Raw genomic sequence first — 23,556 nt, 5'->3', positions numbered from 1 at the left:
ACATTTCTATAGAAGCTTTTACAGTCAGTTTTTATGTTCTCTGCTAGCTTACTCTCATACTCTATTTCCCCCTTCTTAATCAATCCTTTTGTCCTCCTCTGCTAAATTCCAAACTGCTCACAATCTTCAGGTTTGCTGCTTGTTCTGGCCATTTTATATTTCTCCTCCTTGGATCTAATACTTTCCTTAATTTCTTTTGTAAGCCACAGTTGAGCCACCCTTCCTGTTTTACTTTTGCACAGACAGGAATGAACAATTGTTGTAATTCATCCATGCGCTCTTTAAATGCTAGCCATTGCCTATCCACTGTCAACCCTTTAAGTAACGTTCCCCAATCTATCATAGCCAACTCCCGCCTCATTCCTTCATAGTTTTCTTTGTTTAGATTCAGGACCCGAGTCTCGGAATCAACTCTCTCACTCTCCATCTTAATGAAGAATTTTATCATATTATGGGCGCACTTCCCCAAGGGACCCCACACAACAAGATTGTTAACTAATCCTTTCTCATTACACAATACCCAGTCCAGGATGGCCTGTTCTCTAGAGGTGTTATACACCTCTATCAATTCTCCACTCAATCTCCTTTGAGAAAGGCAGAATAATCCTAGCTTTTACAACCTAACCTTGTAACTAAAATCCCCCATCCCTGGATCCATTCTGGTAAATCGCCTCTGCGTCCTCTCAAGGACCCTCACATTCTTTCTAAAGTCTGCTGAGCAGAACTGGAAGCAACACTCCAATTGGGGCCTAACCAGAGTTTTATAATGGTTCAGCATAACTTCCCTGCTTTTGTACTCAATGCCTCTGTTTATAAAGCCCAAGATCCCATATGCTTTGCGAACCACTCTCGCAATATGACTTGCCTCCTTCAAAGATTGATGCACATGAACCCCAAGTCCCTCTATTCCAGTACACTCTTTAGAACTGTGCCATTAAGTATATATTGCCTCTCCCTATTCCTTATGCCAAAATACATCACCTCACACTTGTCACTATTAAATTCCATCTGCCACCTGTCTGCCCATTCTGCTAGCCTATCACTGTCCTGTTGCAGGCAGTTCATATCATCTTCACTGTTTGCCGCTCCTCCAGGTTTGGTGTCATCGGCATATTTTGAGATTCTACTCTGTATTCCAAGATCCAAGTCACTTACCTTGAGCAAAAAAAACAGTGCTTCTAGCACTGACCCTTGGGGAACACCACTGTCGACTATCCTCCAGTCTGACAAAGAACCATTTAATAAGACTCGCTGTTTTCTGTCCTTAAAACAATTTTCTATCCAATTGGACACTGACCCTCCTATACCACGAACCTCATTTTTGTTAACCGCCCTTTTATGTGGTACCTTGTCAAACGCTTCCTTAAAATCCATATAAACAACATCCACTGCATTCCCTTCATCAAGCTGCTCTGTTAGTTCATCAAAAAATGCAGTTAGATTAGTCAAGCATGAACTCCCATTTATAAATCCATGCTCACTCTCCTTAATTAACTCGAACCTCTCCAAGTGACTGTTGATTTTTTACCCTGATTATTCTTTCTAAAACCTGACCCACCGCTGCTGTTAATCTAACTAGCCTGTAGTTACCCGGACTGTCCTTACACCCTTTCTTGAATAAGGGTGTCGCATTTGCCACTGTTTAATTCTCTGGCACCTCCCCCGTATCCAGGGAAGATTGGAAGATTATAGCAAGCCCTTCCGTTATCTGCATCCGCATTTCCTTTCGCAACCTGGGATGTGAGCCATCCGGACCAGGTGATTTATCTTCCCGAAGCACAGCCAGCCTTTTTAGTACCTCCCTCTCCTAATTTGTACTCTCTCCATTGACTCTACTTTCTTCACTTCGACTGATATTTTGTCAAATTCCACTTCCTCAGTGATCACTGATGCAAAGTACTCATTAAGTAGATTAACATTGCCCTGCACCTCTAAGCTTATATTATCCTTTTTGTCCCTAATAGGCCCGACTCAACCTCTTACTACCCACTTATCATTTACATGCTGCTCGAAGATTTTTGCGTTTCCTTTCATGTTGACTGCCAGTCTATTCTCATAGAAATAGAGAATAAGCAAATATAGAAGATGTAAGTATTTCCCATCCTTGATGAGGTGGAATTTTTTATGTTGTGGGTGGTAATGTCTTGGCCCACGAGTGTGGTGGAAGCAGAGACAATCAATGATTTGAAAAGGAAATTGGATGGATACTTGAAGGAAAGAAACTTGCAGGAGGAAAGGGATCGAGCTGGTGAGTGGAACTGACTCGATTGCTCCGGGGAGAACCAGCATGGACGTGATAGGCCAAATGACCACCTTCTATGTTGGAAATGACTCTGTGTTGTTTCTCAAATTCAATCCACTGGTGCTTGGTAAATAATTTCAAAGTAAATTGTGCAACCGGAAAATCAGAACCAAGGCAAGGGACGCATAAGGAAGCAAAATTGCTGAAACCCGGAATTGAACCAGGAACCTTTAAATCTTCAGTCTAACGCTCTCCCAACTGAGCTATTTCAGCCCTACATTAACAGCGGCTTGGTGTCCTTGTTTTGGAAGAAAATACATACATTCAAGTTTTCCAAAAAATTAAAGAACACAACATGTGAGTAATATTCCCCACTGCTTTCTCAGTACTGATGGATTGTGAAGCGGGAGACAGCCAGAAGTGCCACTGAGCACACAGACCCCGAGCTGAGAATGAAATGAGATCAAATTCAATCTTTCATAGTGAGATGCTGCTGAGAGGTAAGAGTCCTGAATCAAAGCGAGACTTGCTCATTTCAAACACTCCCTGTACTCTCTGCTCATGAAGCCTTAAAAAGGGGAAAAACAGAATGGCACTCAAACTCACAACCCTGCCATTAAAAGTGTCATATTCGATTGACAGAACTGTCACTTCTACTCGGTCTCTTATTGGATGGATGCAACTCCAACGCAGGGGTGGCATTCAAATCCTCCCATGGGTCCACATGTCAGACTGAGTTCCATGTTGTAGACTCAAGCAAAGGAAATCTGCTCACTTCCAAAACTATCAGCGAATTGAAGCTGATTACAATCAACATCATCAGAGGTCAGAACTACCTGGTGAAAGAAGACACCCTGAAGAAGGATCCACAATTATTCAAAGGCATCGACAAAGTGAAAAACAAGAAAATCGATGAGTCAATGCAAGCCAAACAACAGAAACACTGAAGAATTCCATTCCATTCCATTCCAGTCCTGTTGTTTTTGGAGTCAGGTCACAATTACAGCAACAACTTTATATTCCCACTTGGCTATCTGTACATTTAGTTAATTGCAATTTTGTCGACAAGCTCTTTGAATCCAGTTGTCTGGTCCTCAAGCCAGCTCCGAATGGAAGTCAATTCCACGTTCTGCAAGGCTGAAACCAATAGATAACCTTAATCTAAAAATGCCAGCAGACCAGGGCTCGTTCAGGACTTGAACCCGGGATCTCTCGCATGTTAATTAACTATTCTCCCTAAGCGAAAATCATACCCCTAGACCAACAAGCCACTGACAAGTCTGGCTTTATTAGCTGCTGTGGAATTTCACTGGAACCCCCCAGCCAATCATCCATTTTTTTTCAGATCAAAGCAACATCCTGCAAATGCTGAAATAAAAACAGAAAGTGCTGGAAATGTTCAGCAGCTCTGGCAGCATCTGTGCTGTGAGAAACACAGTTAACGTTTCAGGGCACTCACCTTTTGTTTCAGCCATCCTTTCAGACTGCTTCTGTCCATCCAATCTCACTTTCTATTCTATCCACATTCTAACCATTCACTACGTTACTACATTTTTCATGAATTCCTCATTTCTTTTATTAATGACAATTTTGTATTTCTGGCCTTTGCTTCAGACACCACCACAAGTGGAATCATGTCTCCATCTACCCAATCAAACCACTTCGCTGTATCCTCACATTGCAATGTTTCTTTAACCCTGACAGACTGTGGAGTTTCTGCTGCTTCATTGCAGTTCTTGCTTCCCGCCAGTAGATGTCACCTCACTCCAATACAGTGAAGTTTACAAATCTGAGAGAGACACAACAGGAAATAATTGTTCACATTATAGTGAATGTGTGGGATTTAGAAATACTAGGAGTGGAGACGAGTTATTATTGCACTCCGCTATTACATCTTTTATAATGGACTCCAGCATTTTCCCCACGACTGATGTCAGGCTAACCGGTATATAATTCGCTGTTTTCTTTCTGCCTCTTTTTTTAAATAGTGGAGTTACATTAACTACCGTCCAATCCATTGGAACTGTTCCAGAGTCTATAGAATTTTGAAAAAAGACCAGAAATGCATCTGCTATTTCAAGGGCCACCTCCTTAAGTACTCTGGGATGTAGATTATCAGGCCTTGGGGTTTTATCGGCCTTCAATCCCATCAATTTCCCAAACATTCCCTACTAATACTGATTTCATACAGTTCCTCCTTCTCACTAGACCCTATGTTCCCCAACATTTCTGGGAGATAATTTGTATCCTCCTTTGTGAAGACAGATCCAAAGTATGTATTTAATTGGTCTGCCATTTCTTTGTTCCCCATTATAAATTCCCCCGTTTCTGACTGTAAGGGGCCCACATTTGTCTTCACTAATCTTTTTCTCTACACATATCTATAGAAGCTTTTACAGTCAGTTTTTATGTTCTCTGCTAGCTGACTCTCATACTCTATTTCCCCCTTCTTAATCAATCCTTTTGTCCTCCTCTGCTAAATTCCAAACTGCTCACAATCTTCAGGTTTGCTGCTTGTTCTGGCCATTTTATATTTCTCCTCCTTGGATCTAATACTTTCCTTAATTTCTTTTGTAAGCCACAGTTGAGCCACCCTTCCTGTTTTACTTTTGCACAGACAGGAATGAACAATTGTTGTAATTCATCCATGCGCTCTTTAAATGCTAGTCATTGCCTATCCACTGTCAACCCTTTAAGTAACGTTCCCCAATCTATCATAGCCAACTCCCGCCTCATACCTTCATAGTTTTCTTTGTTTAGATTCAGGACCCGAGTCTCGGAATCAACTCTCTCACTCTCCATCTTAATGAAGAATTTTATCATATTATGGGCGCACTTCCCCAAGGGACCCCACACAACAAGATTGTTAACTAATCCTTTCTCATTACACAATACCCAGTCCAGGATGGCCTGTTCTCTAGAGGTGTTATACACCTCTATCAATTCTCCACTCAATCTCCTTTGAGAAAGGCAGAATAATCCTAGCTTTTCCAACCTAACCTTGTAACTAAAATCCCCCATCCCTGGATCCATTCTGGTAAATCGCCTCTGCGTCCTCTCAAGGACCCTCACATTCTTTCTAAAGTCTGCTGAGCAGAACTGGAAGCAACACTCCAATTGGGGCCTAACCAGAGTTTTATAATGGTTCAGCATAACTTCCCTGCTTTTGTACTCAATGCCTCTGTTTATAAAGCCCAAGATCCCATATGCTTTGCGAACCACTCTCGCAATATGACTTGCCACCTTCAAAGATTGATGCACATGAACCCCAAGTCCCTCTATTCCAGAACACTCTTTAGAACTGTGCCATTAAGTATATATTGCCTCTCCCTATTCCTTATGCCAAAATACATCACCTCACACTTGTCACTATTAAATTCCATCTGCCACCTGTCTGCCCATTCTGCTAGCCTATCACTGTCCTGTTGCAGGCAGTTCATATCATCTTCACTGTTTGCCGCTCCTCCAGGTTTGGTGTCATCGGCATATTTTGAGATTCTACTCTGTATTCCAAGATCCAAGTCACTTACCTTGAGCAAAAAAAGCAATGGTTATAGCACTGACCCTTGGGGAACACCACTGTCGACTATCCTCCAGTCTGACAAAGAACCATTTAATAAGACTCGCTGTTTTCTGTCCTTAAACCAATTTTCTATCCAATTGGACACTGACCCTCCTATACCACGAACCTCAATTTTGTTAACCGCCCTTTTATGTGGTACCTTGTCAAACGCTTCCTTAAAATCCATATAAACAACATCCACTGCATTCCCTTCATCAAGCTGCTCTGTTAGTTCATCAAAAAATGCAGTTAGATTAGTCAAGCATGAACTCCCATTTATAAATCCATGCTCACTCTCCTTAATTAACTCGAACCTCTCCAAGTGACTGTTGATTTTTTACCCTGATTATTCTTTCTAAAACCTGACCCACCGCTGCTGTTAATCTAACTAGCCTGTAGTTACCCGGACTGTCCTTACACCCTTTCTTGAATAAGGGTGTCGCATTTGCCACTGTTTAATCCTCTGGCACCTCCCCCGTATCCAGGGAAGATTGGAAGATTATAGCAAGCCCTTCCGTTATCTGCATCCGCATTTCCTTTCGCAACCTGGGATGTGAGCCATCCGGACCAGGTGATTTATCTTCCCTAAGCACAGCCAGCCTTTTTAGTACCTCCCTCTGCTAATTTGTACTCTCTCCATTGACTCTACTTTCTTCACTTCGACTGATATTTTGTCAAATTCCACTTCCTCAGTGATCACTGATGCAAAGTACTCATTAAGTAGATTAACATTGCCCTGCACCTCTAAGCTTATATTATCCTTTTTGTCCCTAATAGGCCCGACTGAACCTCGTACTACCCACTTATCATTTACATGCTGCTCGAAGATTTTTGGGTTTCCTTTCATGTTGACTGCCAGTCTATTCTCATAGAAATAGAGAATAAGCAAATATAGAAGATGTAAGTATTTCCCATCCTTGATGAGGTGGAATTTTTTATGTTGTGGGTGGTAATGTCTTGGCCCACGAGTGTGGTGGAAGCAGAGACAATCAATGATTTGAAAAGGAAATTGGATGGATACTTGAAGGAAAGAAACTTGCAGGAGGAAAGGGATCGAGCTGGTGAGTGGAACTGACTAGATTGCTCCGGGGAGAGCCAGCATGGACGTGATAGGCCAAATGACCACCTTCTATGTTGTAAATGACTCTGTGTTGTTTCTCAAATTCAATCCACTGGTGCTTGGGAAATAATCTCAAAGTAAATTGTGCAACTGGAAAATCAGAACCAAGGCAAGGGACGCATAAGGAAGCGAAATTGCTGAAACCCGGGATTGAACCAGGGACCTTTAGATCTTCAGTCTAACGCTCTCCCAACTGAGCTATTTCAGCCCTACATTAACAGCGGCTTGGTGTCCTTGTTTTGGAAGAAAATACATACATTCAAGTTTTCCAAAAAATTAAAGAACACAACATGTGAGTAATATTCCCCATTGCTTTCTCAGTACTGATGGATTGTGAAGCGGGAGACAGCCAGAAGTGCCACTGAGCCGCACAGACCCCGAGCTGAGAATGAAATGAGATCAAATTCAATCTTTCATAGTGAGATGCTGCTGAGAGGTAAGAGTCCTGAATCAAAGCGAGACTTGCTCATTTCAAACACTCCCTGTACTCTCTGCTCATGAAGCCTTACAAAAGGGAAAAACAGAATGGCACTCAAACTCACAACCCTGCCATTAAAAGTGTCATATTCGACTGACAGAACTGTCACTTCTACTCGGTCTCTTATTGGATGGATGCAACTCCAACGCAGGGGTGGCATTCAAATCCTCCCATGGGTCCACATGTCAGACTGAGTTCCATGTTGTAGACTCAAGCAAAGGAAATCTGCTCACTTCCAAAACTATCAGCGAATTGAAGCTGATTACAATCAACATCATCAGAGGTCAGAACTACCTGGTGAAAGAAGACACCCTGAAGAAGGATCCACAATTATTCAAAGGCATCGACAAAGTGAAAAACAAGAAAATCGATGAATCAATGCAAGCCAAACAACAGAAACACTGAAGAATTCCATTCCATTCCAGTCCTGTTGTTTTTGGAGCCAGGTCACAATTACAGCAACAACTTTATATTCCCACTTGGCTATCTGTCCATTTAGTTAATTACAATTTTGTCGACAAGCTCTTTGAATCCAGTTGTCTGGTCCTCAAGCCAGCTCCGCATGGAAGTCAATTCCACCTTCTGCAAGGCTGAAACCAATAGATAACCTTAATCTAAAAATGCCAGTAGACCAGGGCTCGTCTGGGACTTGAACCCGGGATCTCTCGCATGTTAATTAACCATACTCCCAAAGCAAGAATCATACCCCTAGACCAACGAGCCACTGACAAGTCAGGCTTTATTAGTTGCTGTGGAATTTCACTGGAACACCCCAGCCAATCATCCATTTTTTTTCAGATCAAAGCAACATCCTGCAAATGCTGAAATAAAAACAGAAAGTGCTGGAAATGTTCAGCAGCTCTGGCAGCATCTGTGCTGTGAGAAACACAGTTAACGTTTCAGGGCACTCACCTTTTGTTTCAGCCATCCTTTCAGACTGCTTCTGTCCATCCAATCTCACTTTCTATTCTATCCACATTCTAACCATTCACTACATTGCTACATTTTTCATGAATTCCTCATTTCTTTTATTAATGACAATTTTGTATTTCTGGCCTTTGCTTCAGACACCACCACAAGTGGAATCATGTCTCCATCTACCCAATCAAACCACTTCGCTGTATCCTCACATTGCAATGTTTCTTGAACCCTGACAGACTGTGGAGTTTCTGCTGCTTCATTGCAGTTCTTCCTTCCCGCCAGTAGATGTCACCTCACTCCAATACAGTGAAGTTTACAAATCTGAGAGAGACACAACAGGAAATAATTGTTCACATTATAGTGAATGTGTGGGATTTAGAAATACTAGCAGTGGAGACGAGTTATTATTGCACTCTGCTATTACATCTTTTATAATGGACTCCAGCATTTTCCCCACGACTGAAGTCAGGCTAACCGGTATATAATTCGCTGTTTTCTTTCTGCCTCTTTTTTTTAAAAGTGGAGTTGCATTAACTACCGTCCAATCCATTGGAACTGTTCCAGAGTCGATAGAATTTTGAAAAAAGACCAGAAATGCATCTGCTATTTCAAGGGCCACTTCCTTAAGTACTCTGGGATGTAGATTATCAGGCCCTGGGGATTTATCGGCCTTCAATCCCATCAATTTCCCAAACATTCCCTGCTAATACTGATTTCATACAGTTCCTCCTTCTCACTAGACCCTATGTTCCCCAACATTTCTGGGAGATAATTTGTATCCTCCTTTGTGAAGACAGATCCAAAGTATGTATTTAATTGGTCTGCCATTTCTTTGTTCCCCATTATAAATTCCCCCGTTTCTGACTGTAAGGGGCCCACATTTGTCTTCACTAATCTTTTTCTCTACACATATCTATAGAAGCTTTTACAGTCAGTTTTTATGTTCTCTGCTAGCTTACTCTCATACTCTATTTCCCCCTTCTTAATCAATCCTTTTGTCCTCCTCTGCTAAATTCCAAACTGCTCACAATCTTCAGGTTTGCTGCTTGTTCTGGCCATTTTATATTTCTCCTCCTTGGATCTAATACTTCCCTTAATTTCTTTTGTAAGCCACAGTTGAGCCACCCTTCCTGTTTTACTTTTGCACAGACAGGAATGAACAATTGTTGTAATTCATCCATGCGCTCTTTAAATGCTAGCCATTGCCTATCCACTGTCAACCCTTTAAGTAACGTTCCCCAATCTATCATCGCCAACTCCCGCCTCATACCTTCATAGTTTCCTTTGTTTAGATTCAGGACCCTAGTCTCGGAATCAACTCTCTCACTCTCCATCTTAATGAAGAATTTTATCATATTATGGGCGCACTTCCCCATGGGACCCCACACAACAAGATTGTTAACTGATCCTTTCTCATTACACAATACCCAGTCTAGGATGGCCTGTTCTCTAGAGGTGTTATACACCTCTATCAATTCTCCACTCAATCTCCTTTGATATAGGCAGAATAATCCTAGCTTTTCCAACCTAACCTTGTAACTAAAATCCCCCATCCCTGGATCCATTCTGGTAAATCGCCTCTGCGTCCTCTCAAGGACCCTCACATTCTTTCTAAAGTCTGCTGAGCAGAACTGGAAGCAACACTCCAATTGGGGCCTAACCAGAGTTTTATAATGGTTCAGCATAACGTCCCTGCTTTTGTACTCAATGCCTCTATTTATAAAGCCCAAGATCCCATATGCTTTGCTAACCACTCTCGCAATATGTCTTGCCACCTTCAAAGATCGGTGCACATGAACCCCAAGTCCCTCTATTCCAGCACACTCTTTATTACTGTGCCATTAAGTATATATTGCCTCTCCCTATTCCTTATGCCAAAATACATCACCTCACACTTGTCACTATTAAATTCCATCTGCCACCTGTCTGCCCATTCTGCTAGCCTATCACTGTCCTGTTGCAGGCAGTTCATATCATCCTCACTTTTTGCCACTCCTCCAAGTTTGGTGTCATCGGCATATTTTGAGATTCTACTCTGTATTCCAAGATCCAAGTCACTTACCTTTAGCAAAAAAAGCAGTGGTTCTGGCACTGACCCTTGGGGAACACCACTGTCGACTATCCTCCGGTCTGACCAAGAACCATTTAATATGACTCGCTGTTTTCAGTCTTTAAAACAATTTACTATCCAAATGGACACTGACCCTCCTAATCCATGAACCCCAATTTTGTTAACCACCCTTTTATGTGGTACTTTATAAAATGCTTTCGTAACATCCATATAAACAACATCCACTGCATTCCCTTCATCAGTATTCTCAGATAGTTTATCAACAAATGCAGTTAGATTCGTCAAGCATGAACTCCCATTGATAAATCCATGCCCACTCTCCTGAATTAACTCAAACCTCTCCAAAGGACTTGATTTTTTTCCCTGACCTGTTGATCTCATGCTGATAGCAAGCTCACCATAGAGCATGTATTTGGCAATGTGACCGTCATCCATTTGGCCCAGTCAACAGAGTCACCGCTGACTCAAGAGGGCAAACATGCTGCGGATCCCTGCACGCTGGTGTACTTCCGCATTCGGCACGCTGTCCTGCCAGGAGATGCCCAGTATCCATCTGAGGCAGTGGAGGTGGAAGCTGTTCAGCCGCTTTTTTTGGCTTGTATAAGTTGTTGATGCTTCTCTACTATAAAGGAGGGTGCTGAGAACACAAGCCTGGTACACGTGGAGCTTTGTATTTTCGGTCAGTTTGCTGTCGGTTCACACTTGTCTTCTCAACTTTGACATGACAGCTGCAGCATTGGCAATCCTGGTGCTGATTTCAGCATCAAGGGCCAGATTGCTGGTGATTGTTGATTGAAGGTATGTGAAGCTGTTGACAACCTCCAAAGTGAGGTTGTCGATGTTGATGGAAAGTGGAGTCTCTACGTCCTGGCCCGTAACTTTCATCTTCCTGATGCTGATTGTCAGTCCAAACTCTTTGCAGGCCAGGGAGAACCGATCTACAAGCTGCTGTGACTGAACTTCATTATGGGATGTCAGCACAGCATCATCAGCAAATAGCAACTCACAGACTAGGAATTTACCCACTTTGGTCTTGGCGCACAGTCTTGCCAAGTTGAACAGCTTGTCGTCAGCTCTGATGTGCAGGTGAACACCTATATCTGAGTAATTGAAAGTGTACAATAGCAGCATGGAGAAGAATATGCCAATTATAAAGGATGTGATAACTAGACAGTTCGAAAATGATGACATGATTGGGCAGAGTCAACATAGATTTATGAAAAGGAAAACAGGTTTGAAAAACCTGTTGAGATTTTTGAGGATGTTACCTATAGAACAGATAAAGGAGAACCAGTGGATGTGTGGTATTTGCATTTTCCTTTGGTAAGGTCCCACACAGGAGGTGAGTAAACAAAATTAGAGCACATAGGCTTGGGGATAATATACTGATATGGATTGAGAATTGGTTAACAGACCGAAAACAGAGAGCAGGAATAACGGGTCCTTCTCAGGATGGCAGGCTGTTACTATTGGGGTACTGCAAGGATCAGTGTTGGAGCCACAGCTGTTAACAACCTATATAAATGATTTGGATGTGGGGATTAAATGTAATATTTCCAAGTTTGCAGATGACACAAAGCTCGGTGAAGTGTGAGTTGTGAGGAGGATGCAGAGAGGCTTCCAGGGGACCTGGAGAGGCTAAGTGAATGGGCAAGAACATGGAATATAATGTGAATAAGTGTGAAGTTATTCACTTTGGTAGAATAAACAGAAAGACAGAGTATTTCTTAAATGGTGAGAGGTTGGGAAGTGTCGATGTCCAAAGGGACCTGGGTGTCCTTGTTCCTGAGACACTAAAAGCTCTTGTGCAGGTGCAGCAATCAATTAGGAAGGCAAATGGTATGTTGTACCCACACGAGGGGTCATGAGTACAGGAGTAAAGATGTCTTGCTGCAATTGTCTAGAGCCTTGGTGAATCCGCACTGGAGTATTGTGTACAGTTTAGTCTCCTCATCTTATGAAGGATACACTTGCCATAGAGGGGGTGAAACAGAGGGTCAACAGACTAATCTTTTTTTTGCATTTATTTCATTTCATCTCAGTTTGTTCAGTTTGCTTACCTACTGTTTTTTTTCAGGTTTGTACTTCCTGCTGTTCAATATTCAGTCCATTAACACCTAATCTGTACTAACGCTTTGTCTTTCAACACACCATTAACATATTGTTTGCCTTTGCTGCATGACCTTTTGGTCAGCTATGTGGCCTTGTCCAATCTACACCTTCTCCTTTGTTATCTCTTGCCCCACCCCCACCCCACTTGCTTATAACCTGTGACTTTTCGAATATATGTCAGTTCCGAAGATGGGTCACTGACCTGAAACGTTAACTCTGCTTCTCTTTTCACAGATGCTGCCAGACCTGCTGAGTGGTTCCAGCATTTCTTGTTTTTATGTCACCAGACTAATCCCTGGGATGGTGGGATTGTCTTATGAGGAAACTGGGCCTGTATTCCTTAAAGTTTCGAAGAATGAGAGGTGATCTGATTGAAACTGACAAAATTCTTACAGGGCGTGACAGTGTGGATGTAGACAGGATGTTTGCCCTGGTTGGTGAGTCTAAAACCAAAGGACATCGTCTCAGAATAAGGAGTAGGCCATTTAAAACTGAGATGGGTGGAATTTCTTCACTCAGACGGTGGTGAATCATTGGAATACTGTGCCCCAGAGGGCTGTGGCAGCTCAATCATTGAGCATGTTCAAGACAGAAATTGATAGAAATCTTGATACTCATGACATCAAGGGATATGGGGATAGCATGGGAAAGGGGCTTTGAGGTAGGTGATCAGCCATGATCGAATTGAATGACAGAGCAGGCTCGACGGGCTGAATAGCTTACTCCTATGTTCCTCTGTTCCTAAGAGAGTTGGCGCCAGCGCGCAGCCCTGCTTTACCCCACTGCTGATCTTGAAAGCGTCTGATGTTGCTCCATTGTAACTGATGGAACTGTGCATGTTCTCGTGGAAAGAAGAGATGATGCCCAAGAGGTCAGGAGGGCAGCCTATGTTCCATTGCAGTTTGAAGAGGCCGTCTCTGCTGACAAGATCAAAGGCCTTAGTGATGTTAATAAACATGTGTGAGGCTCTGTGGCGCAATGGATAGTGTGTTGGACTTCTAAATAATGATTACGACGATATTCAAAGGTTGTGGGTTCAAGTCCCACCAGAGTCAGATTTTGGACCAGAAACAGAGGAGCACAACGGAACAACAAATGAAGAAATGCGCCAAAAGCACAGACTCGGAGACAGAGCGAGAGAGAGAGGAGCACGGCAGGAGCAGAGCAGGGGAAAAAAATCGAGGAGTGACGTCACAATGGAGAGTGAGAGCAGGGAAACAGAGAGCCGCTGGGGTGAGGATACAGGATTTGGTTCTTTCTTCGGTGCAGTGGAAGGAGCTGTTTGGTGAGGATCTGGTAAGCTGTGACATCACAGGCAAGCAGGTAGTTGATTGGTTTGGAAGAACCGACCTGCTTGATGCGCATCTGGTAAGTGATTAAGATCCATTTTAGTCCTAACGTTTAAAATAGTAAACAAACTAGTGGTAAGTTTAATAAAATATGCAATAAAATGAATAATTGAATAAAATATTTAAGCAGTTAATTGAAACACGTTAAGGATGACAGGACAGGTGATGTGTCACAGCTGCAGCATGTGGGAGTTCCTGGATGCCAGTGTGATCCAGGGCAAACACGTCTGCAGTAAGTGTTTGCGGCTCAAAGAGGGAGAAAAAAGGAATGTAGTGGTAGTAGGGGACAGTATAGTAAGGTGGATTGACTCTGTTCACTGCAGCAAAAGCAAGAGTCCAGACGGCTGTGTTGCCTGCCGGTGCCAGGATTCAGGACATCTGCTCAGGGCTGGAGCGAAACATACAATGGGAGGGGGAGGATCCAGTCGTCGTGGTCCATGTCGGTACCAGCGACATAGGCAGGACAAGGATAGAGGTTCTGCAAAGTCAGTATGAGGAATTAGGCACCAAATTAAGAAGCAGAACCTCAAAGTTAATCATCTCTGGATTATTACCTGAGCCATGTGCAAATTGGCATAGGACAAATAAGATTAGAGAAAGTAATGTGCGGCTGAAAGACTGGTGTGGTAGTAGTGGGTTCTGGTTCATGGGGCATTGGCACCAGTACTGTGGAAAGAGGTGGCTGTACCGTTGGGACGGTCTACACCTGAACCGTGCTGGTGCCGGTGTTCTAGCGAGCCACATAACGAGGGAAGTAGAGACGGTTTTAAACCGAATAGTGGGGGCAAGGGATCAAATTCGGGAAGATATGGTGAATCAAGGAGGAGAGACAAGGCAAGAGAGAAAGGTATAAATATGGGAAATGATAAACAGACTGTGACAGGAAGGGACAGAATGTACAAATCTAAGAGTAAATCAACAGATAAGGCTAGAGGTGACAAAAATAATAAAAGGACAAAACTAAATGCTCTGTATCTGAATGCATGGAGCATTTGAAACAAAACAGATGAACTGGGAGCACAAATAGAATAAATAAGTACGATCTGATAGTCATTACAGAGACATGGCTGCAGGGCGACATAGATTGGGATGTGAATATTGGAGGTGACATGGCATTTTGGAAGGACAGGAATCTAGGAAAAGGTGGCGGGGTAGCTCTGTTAATTAATGATGGTATTAGCGTAATAGAGAGGGATGACCTGAGTTCTGGAGATCAGGATGCAGAAGCAGTTTGAGTACAAATGAGAAATCATAAAGGCAAGAAGTCACTTGTGGGAGTGGTGTACAGGCCACCTAACATTAACCACACTGTCGGATGGGATATAAAAGAAGAAATAATGGCAGCTTGTCAGAAAGGTACTGTGATAATTATGGGGGATTTTAATCTACATATAGATTGGAAAATTCAGATGGGCAGAGGTAGCCTAGATGAGGAATACATAGAATGTTTTGGGGATAATTTCTTGGAACAATACATTCTGGAGCCAACCAGAGAGCAGGCTATACTAGACCTGGCATTGTGCAACGAGATAGGATTAATTAATGACCTCATAGTTAAGGTGCCCCGAGGTAGTAGCGATTATAATATGATTGAATTTTACATTCAGTTTGAGGGAGAGGAGAGTGGGTCCCAGACTAGTATTTTAAATTTAAATAAGGGCAATTATAAGGTCATGAAAGCAGAGCTAGCTAAAGTGAACTGGCAAATTAGGTTAAGGGATAAGTCAATAGAGATGCAGTGGCAGACATTTAAGGGGATATTTCAGAATACACAGAATAGATACATTTCAACGAGAAAGAAAAGTTCCAAAGGTGGGACTCACCATCCATGGTTCACGAAAACAGTTAAAGATACTATCAAACTTAAAGAAAAAGCCTATAATTGTGCAAAGGTGGGAGGCAGGTCAGAAGATTGGACAGAATATAAAAAAAACAGCAAAGAATGACTAAAAGATTGATAAGGAAGGTAAAATTAGAGTATGAGAGAAAGCTCGCAAGAAATTTCAAGACAACTAGTAAGAGTTTCGATAGATATTTTAAAAAGAAAAGAGTTAACAAAGCGACTGTTGGTCCAATAGAAAGTGTGTCTGGGGAATTAATAATGGATAATTAAGAGATGGCAGATGAATTGAACAGATACTTTGCATCGGTCTTCACTATTGAGTATACAAATAACATCCCAGTATTAGTCGTATATCAGGAAATTGAAGGGATGGAGGAACTCAAGAAAATTACCATCACCAGGGAAGTGGTACTAAACAAATTGTTGGAGCTGCGGGTTGACAAGTCGCCAGGTCCTGAATTGGCTAGTGAGATAGTTGATGCGCTGGTTTTAATATTCCAAAATTCCCTAGATTCGAGAAGGTTCCGTTAGATTGGAAAAGAGTGAATGTAACTCATTTATTCAAAAAGGGAGGGAGACAGAAAGCAGGAAACGACAGGCCAGTTAGCTTAACATTTGTCTGAGGGAAAATGTTTGGAGCTATTACAGAGGATGTTATAGCAGGGCATTTAGAACAAATTAAGGTAATCAGGCAGAGTCGAGATGATTTTTTGAAAGGGAAATCATGTTTAACCAATTTATTGGAGTTCTTTGAGGGAGTTACATGTGCTGTGGATAAAGGGGAACCAGTGGATGTATTGTATTTCGATTTCCAGAAGGATAAGGTGCCATATCAAAGGTTATTGCAGAAAATAAAAGCTCATGGTGTCGGGGGTAACATATTGGCATGGATAGAAGATTGGCTAGCTGACAGGAAACAGAGAGTCAGCATAAATGGGCCATTTTCTGGTTGGCAAGAAGTAACGAGTGGTGTGCCACAGGGATCTGTGCTGGGGCCTCAACTTTTTACAATTTATATAAATGACTTAGATGAAGGGACCGAAGGTATTGTTGCTAAATTTGCTGATCACAAAGATAGGTAGGAAAGTAGGTTGTGAAGAGGACATAAGGGGGCTACAAAGGGATATAGATAGGTTAAGTGATTGGGCAAAGACCTGGCAAATGGAGTATAATGTGGGAAAGTCGGAAATTGTCCACTATGGCAGGAAGAATAAAAAAGCATATTATCTAAATGGTGAGAGATTGCAGAGCTCTGAGATGCAGAGGGATCTGGGTGTCCGAGGGCATGAATTGCAAAAGGTTAGTATGCAGGTCCAGCATGTAATTAGGAAAGCTAATAGAATGTTATCATTTATCACCATGGGAATTGAATACAATAGTAGGGAGGTTATGCTTCAGCTATACAGGACATTGGTGAGACCTCTTCTGCAGTACTGAGTACTGTACTGGTCTCCTTATTTGCGGAAGGATGTAAATGCATTGGAGGTAGTACAGAGAAAGTTTACGAGACTAATACATGGAATGGGTGGGCTGTCTTACGAGGAAAGATTGGACAAGCTAGGCTTGTCTCCGCCAGAGTTTAGAAGAGAAAGAGGCGACATGATTTGTTATTTAATTTATTAATTAACAAATTAGCTATCCTCCAGTCTTCCGGTACCTCACCCGTGGCTAACGATGATACAAAAATCTCTGCCAGCGCCCCAGCAATCTCCTCCCTTGCTTCCCATAGCATCCTAGGATACATCTGATCAGGCCCTGGGGATTTATCCACCTTAATGCGCTTCAAAACCTCCAACACCTCCTCCTTTGTAATGTTGATATGCTGCAGGATATCGCTGTTCCCTCCCTTGAACTCACTAGCTTCCATGACCTTCTCCACGGTAAATACAGACGAGAAATATTCATTTAAGACCTCGCCCATTTCGCGTGGCTTCACACATAGATTGCCACACTGATCCTTAAGGGGACCTACTCTCTCCCTAGCTACCCTTTTACTCTTAATATACTTATAGAATCTTTTAGGATTCTCCTTTATCTTATCTGCCAGGGAAATCTCATGGCCCCTTTTCGCCCTCCTAATTTCCTTCTTAAGTATACTCCTATATCCCCTATACTTCTCGAGGGACTCGCTCGATCCCAGCTGCCTATACCTGACGTATGCCTCCTTCTTTGTCCTGACCAGACCCTCAATATCCCTCGTCAACCAAGGTTCCCTAAACTTGCCAGCCTTGCCCTTCCATCTAACAGGAACATGCTGGCCCTGAACTCTTCCTATCTCACTTTTAAAAGCCTCCCACTTGCCAGACGTCCCTTTACCTGTAAACAGCCTCTCCCATTCAACTTTTGAGAGTTCCTGTCTGATGCCATGGAAATTAGCCTTCCCCCAATTTAGGACTTCAACCTGAGGACCAGTCCTATTCTTTTTCATAACTATCTTGAAGCTAATAGAGTTATGGTCACTGGTCCCAAAGTGCTCCCCCACTGCCATATCAACCACCTGCCCATTCTCATTTCCTAAGAGGAGATCGAGTGTAGCCCCTTCTCTAGTCGGGCCATCCACGTACTGCTTCAGAAAACTATCCTGGACTCACTTAACAAATTCTTCCCCATCTGATCCCTTAGCACTAAGGCAGTCCCAGTCAATATTAGGGAAGTTAAAATCACCTACTATTACAACCCTATAATTCCTATACCTATCTGTGATTTCCCTACATATATGCTCCTCCACTTCCCTCTGACTATTGGGGGGCCTATAGTATAATCCCATCAAAGGGATCACCCTTTTATTATTTCTAAGTTCTACCAGTATGGCCTCACTGGACATTCACCCCGGGATATCCTCTCTAAGTACTGCCGTGATGTCCTCCCTAATCAATAGTGCAACTCCCCCTCCTCTCTTACCTCCACCTCTGTCACGCCGGAAGGATCGGTACCGCGGAACATTGAGCTGCCAGTCCTGCCAATCCCTCAACCACATTTCCGTAATAGCTACAATACCACAATCCCATGTACCGATCCATGCTCTGAGTTCATCTGCCTTACCTGTAAGGATACTTGCATTAAAGTAAATGCAGTTTAGCCCACCAGACCTTCCACGCTCCCTGTCCTGCCCCTGCCTGGCCTGCCTACTGGACTTGCTTGCTTTAACCTCTCCATTTGCCTCAACTATCTCATCGGAGAGACTACTACTTTGGGTCCCACCCCCGCTGCAAGACTAGTTTAAACCCTCCAGTGTATTACTATAAAATCTCCCTACAAGGATATTGGTCCCCTTCCAGTTCAGATGCAACCCGTCCCTCTTGTACAGGTCACCTCTGCACCAGAAGAGATCCCAATGATCCAAGTACCTGAAGCCCTCCCGCCTTCGCCAGTCTTCAGCAATGCATTCATTTGCCTAATCCTCCTATTCCTACCCGCACTAGCACGTGTCACAGGGAGTAATCCTGAGATTACAACCCTAGAGGTCCTGCTCTTTAACCTTCTGCCTAACTCCCTATATTCACTTTGCAGAACCTCATCTCTCTTCCTGCCTATGTCGTTCGTACCAATATGGACCACGATCTCTGGCTGCACACCCTCCCCTTTCAGAATTTCCGGCAGCTGCTCCGAAACATCCTTGACCCTAGTATTAGGGAGGCAACATACCATCCTGGAGTCTCGTTTGCGGCCACAGAAACGCCTATCTGCACCCCTTATGATAGAATCCCCTATCACAATAGCTCTTCCACCCCTTTTCCTCCCCTGCTGTGCGGCAGAGCCCTCCGTGGTGCCACGGACCGCGCTGTTGCTCTTTTCCCCTGGGAGGTCTTCCCCCCAGCAGGAACCAAAGCGGTGTATCTGTTTGAGAGGGGGATGGCCACAGGGGACTCCTGCACTACCTGCCTGCTCCTACTATTCCATCTGGTGGTCACCCATCCCTTTTCTGCCTGTGCATCCATTACCTGCGGTGCGACCACCTCACTAAACATGCTATCCATGACGCCCTCAGCTTCGTGGACGCTCCACAGTGAAACCACCCGCAGGTCCAGCTCCATAATGCGAGTAGCCAGTAGCTGCAGCTGGATACACTTCCTGCACACATGGTCATCATGGAGACTGGGAGGGTTCCTGAATCCCCACATAGCGCAGGAGGAGCATATCACGGGGCTGAGCTCTCCTGCCATGACTTACCCTTAGATTAATTAGTTACTCCCTTAATTAAAAAATACTAATGACACTAGGGGCATTGTTCTACCCACTACAATCTAAAGTCCTTCATAAGCTACACTGAATAAAAAAAACACTTTAGTAGTACTCATCTTATCAGCAGAGGTTTTTTTTTCAAGTAAAAAAACTTTGCCCTTTTCTTTAAGATATTTAAATACACTAACAGCAGTGACTCACCAACCAATCACCTTGCAGCTCTCCTCTGACATCACAGTTGGCTTCTTTTTTTTCAAAACTCCAGCACACTGGAAGATCTCCACTCCACTCCTGGAAGGTAAGAGACTGGGCCTCGATCCTCGGATTGGATTTATAGGCTCCGCTCTCAACGTTCTCCTCATATCGGTCCATATAGGTCTGCTCCGCTCCGCTCCGCTCCTCTCCGCTCCCGGAAGGTAATTCACCAGCTTTTGCAGAAAAGTCGGTCTTAAGCTGTTGCAGTACCTGTTAGAAAGATAGTCTAAGCTATTCTGAAGTCATCTTCCAATGTCATCTACATGGAAGCAGGATTTTAAAGGATAAGATGTAGTTTTTAAAAGTCACTTCAATCTTGCTCAAGAGTCTTTGCAAAGAAGCCAAGTAAATCTTGATAAAAAGTCATATACATTTAGAGATCTTTTAAAAGCACTTCAATCTTGTTAATAAAAAGTCAGATGTAAATTTAAGAACTCTGATCAGGCTATGCTAAAAAGTTACATACAATTAAGAAATAAAATACAACATTTAAAAGCTCTGAACTCCCTCTGAAAGTTGACCACTGCTGCTGCCGGTGTCTTCCTGGAATAGTGGAGCTGTTGTGTCAACAGAAAAGTCCTTCCCGAGCAGCCCTGAGCCTGTTGGTACCGGCTTTAATCCAACCCAGGTAAAAATCAGGGTACATTGTGGGCAATGAGCCCAAATTGCTGAACTACAGGTCCCTGTCACTTTAAAGAGTGGGCTGGTGCGATTATGATCAGAGGCTCCTTCTAAGCACATTTCTCACCACCACAACTTCCAGATGCTGGTGTTAGTGTGTGCATGTACCAGCAGTTGCAGTGCTGTTCAGACCCTCAATAGCAGTGAAAGTCTCAGAGTTCACCGCTATTGGGGCTGTAAAATCCAGGCCGATATCTCACAGTCCTGTTAGATTTGCTCTCCCTCTGTACAAAATCAAACTCCACACATTGTCTTTCACTCACTCCTGTTTCCAGCCCTGATGGTGCAGAAATCCCCTCTCAAAGGTACACAATCCAGTTGATTTCTGATCAAATACCTCCTTCCTCATTCAATAGAGGAAACAGAGACATGAACAGGAGTCAGGTGCAAGAAAGTTTCACCAACAGAGCAAAGAAAGGCACCAACAAAAGTCACACCTACTTTCCAAATCATTTCACTGGAATATTCTTTCACTTGTTTTGTCGGATGACTGCAATAAATCTGAAAATGAGCACCATGAGGTTTGTGTTCACTAGTCACTTGTTCTCCTGTGTTTGTCTGTCAGGTTTGTAATTCAATTTGTATTGGATATTGAAGAGAATCTCTTTTCAAGATGATTACACATCGTACTGTGTTTAAAGCAACCAACTTGTAAAATGGAAGATAATGAATGTTTCAATACCTGTGTGACCAGATTCTTCCAATGCTTTTCAACAGCTCGATTGATGATGCTTGTAATCTGTATCCTGTGGAGAATGGGAGAGGAGAATAAAAACATGGTGCATGAACAGGACAGACTGTGTAAAATGGGAGCACAGAAATACTGCCACCTCATTGAAAGTTAATGAGATTTATTCTAAGTCAGACACCTGACCACAATGAACAAGTGAATACATTAATTGTCCACTTTCAATCTAAATGGGACTGAGGTTCCAACAGAGAAGTTTTCTGGAAAATACCTGCTGCAGTTTTAAAATTGATGAACTGGAACATCTTATACTAACTTTCAAATAACTGGAGTGATTGTATAGTTCTCATAGTGGAGAGAAGGAGTTGTTTATAAATATAAGCAGAAAAACACATTTGTGGATTGGTGAATGAGCTTTATCTTTCTGAAATGTATTTGTCCATTGGTTGCAGGTCACTGGAAATTCTTTTTTACATTTCAATTGTAGCAGCAGCAGTTAGCAGCAAAATGTCTGATTAATCAGAGTAGTGGGTCTGGGAAATACTTAAACAGCCGAGACCCTGTAAAACAGAACTCCAAGTAATAGTTTAAATAAGGCACTGAACTGACAGAGCGGTAAAGGCCTGCTCAGGTCAGGAAAAAAAACCTGACACGAACCTGACAGAACCACATTGGACCCGAGCCCGACCCGGCCCGAGTATCTCCATTTATTCCCGTGCCCGAACCGACCCGAGCCTTACCCGACCACCGGAATGTTCACTTTATCTACCTCCTGATTCCGAATCCACAGGAAGCTGCAGCATGAGCGCAATGACGTCATAGAGATGCTCACTTGCTCACTGAGCAGACCCAGAGTTTCCCTCCTTGATGACCCGGACTCCCAGCTTAGGTTGGCTTTTCAACTTTTGACACTTATTAAACTCAACTTCCCAGCAGAGTTAAATGTAATACTTACTGTGTGTGTCCGACACGGACTCAGCCCGACCTGGACCCAGCCCGACCCGAACCTGGCCCGACCTGACCCGAGCCCGAAAGCCAGACCCGGAAGAGCGACCCAACACGACCCGGACCCGACACAGGTCGTCGGGTCCCGTTGGGTTCAGGTCGGGTGGCAGGCCTTTCCAGAGCGGAGGTCAGATGAGGATTGAATTAATTTCAATCACTGAATCTAAACAAGAACTAAATCTGCCAGGAATGGAAGACTTTGCTTTATCTGTGAGCTTGTGGCGCAACGGTAGCGCGTCTGACTCCAGATCAGAAGGTTGTGTGTTCAAATCACGTCAGGCTCAGTTATATTTTACAGCAGTTCAAGGTCCTGGATTTTATATCAGAAGAGAGTTCGTTCTCTTGGAATGTTCGTGCATGGTAGAATTTCAAGATCAACTTTAATAGATTAAAGTCCTGATTTCTGGTTCCGTTCCATTTCCATGCTCAGTTCTTATTTCACTCTGTTTTATATCAGAACAATGTTTCAGGGATGTGATGTGTCCATTGTTTGTACAATCGCTCTGTCACCCAGTGTGATAAATAAAACACAAACCGCACAGCGTGCGGCTCAAACCCATACCTGGCTCTGTCTATAGGCCGCTTAGTTCAGTTGGTTAGGACGCAGTGTTGATAACAACAAGGCTGTGGATTTGATCCCCATGTGTGCTGTCACATGGTCAGTCATTAATTTGACACATTTTTGTAACACTTAAAATCCAACTTTTAGATGCAAACAAGTTTACATCAAATGTCAAAGGGAATTTATTTTGAATAACATCCATTGTATCTTTGTCACTGGTCTGGAGTAACACAGAATTCTTTCCAATTATCTTCCGTTTGCTGATAAACGTTGAACTCGTGGCCTGTTCTCGTTAATGGTCACGAGCAGCAAAAACAGACAGAGCGAGTCTGACCGCCCAGAGATGTGGAAAAGGCTTCAGTTTGGAACATATGCAGCAAATCAAATGTTCACCCGGCCCCAAAAGATTCAAAAACTGGGGAAAAGGACACAAGGAGATAGAGAATAAGCTAAAGCAGACAATGTAAATATTTCCCATCCTTGAT

The 23,556-nt window shown here is 43.1% G+C and overlaps 4 non-coding genes across 4 annotated transcripts; 2 read left to right on the top strand and 2 right to left on the bottom strand.

Moving 5' to 3' along the window:
• Positions 1-2,442: 2,442 nt before the first annotated feature.
• trnaf-gaa (transfer RNA phenylalanine (anticodon GAA)) lies at positions 2,443-2,515 on the bottom strand. Its single transcript has one exon. It is a non-coding gene; the product is annotated as a tRNA-Phe (tRNA).
• A 4,544-nt stretch (positions 2,516-7,059) lies between these two features.
• On the bottom strand, positions 7,060-7,132 carry trnaf-gaa (transfer RNA phenylalanine (anticodon GAA)). Its single transcript has one exon. It is a non-coding gene; the product is annotated as a tRNA-Phe (tRNA).
• A 6,338-nt stretch (positions 7,133-13,470) lies between these two features.
• Positions 13,471-13,561, top strand: trnar-ucu (transfer RNA arginine (anticodon UCU)). Its single transcript is given in 2 exon segments — positions 13,471-13,507; positions 13,526-13,561. It is a non-coding gene; the product is annotated as a tRNA-Arg (tRNA).
• A 9,160-nt stretch (positions 13,562-22,721) lies between these two features.
• trnaw-cca (transfer RNA tryptophan (anticodon CCA)) lies at positions 22,722-22,793 on the top strand. The gene has a single exon. It is a non-coding gene; the product is annotated as a tRNA-Trp (tRNA).
• The last annotated feature ends 763 nt before the right edge of the window (positions 22,794-23,556 follow it).

The sequence above is a fragment of the Heterodontus francisci genome, chromosome 35, assembly GCF_036365525.1.
Source record: "Heterodontus francisci isolate sHetFra1 chromosome 35, sHetFra1.hap1, whole genome shotgun sequence".
NCBI classification, from domain to species: Eukaryota; Metazoa; Chordata; class Chondrichthyes; order Heterodontiformes; family Heterodontidae; genus Heterodontus; species Heterodontus francisci.
The sequence above is the reverse complement of the archived record's forward strand: the minus strand, read 5'-3'. Positions and strand labels throughout refer to the sequence as shown.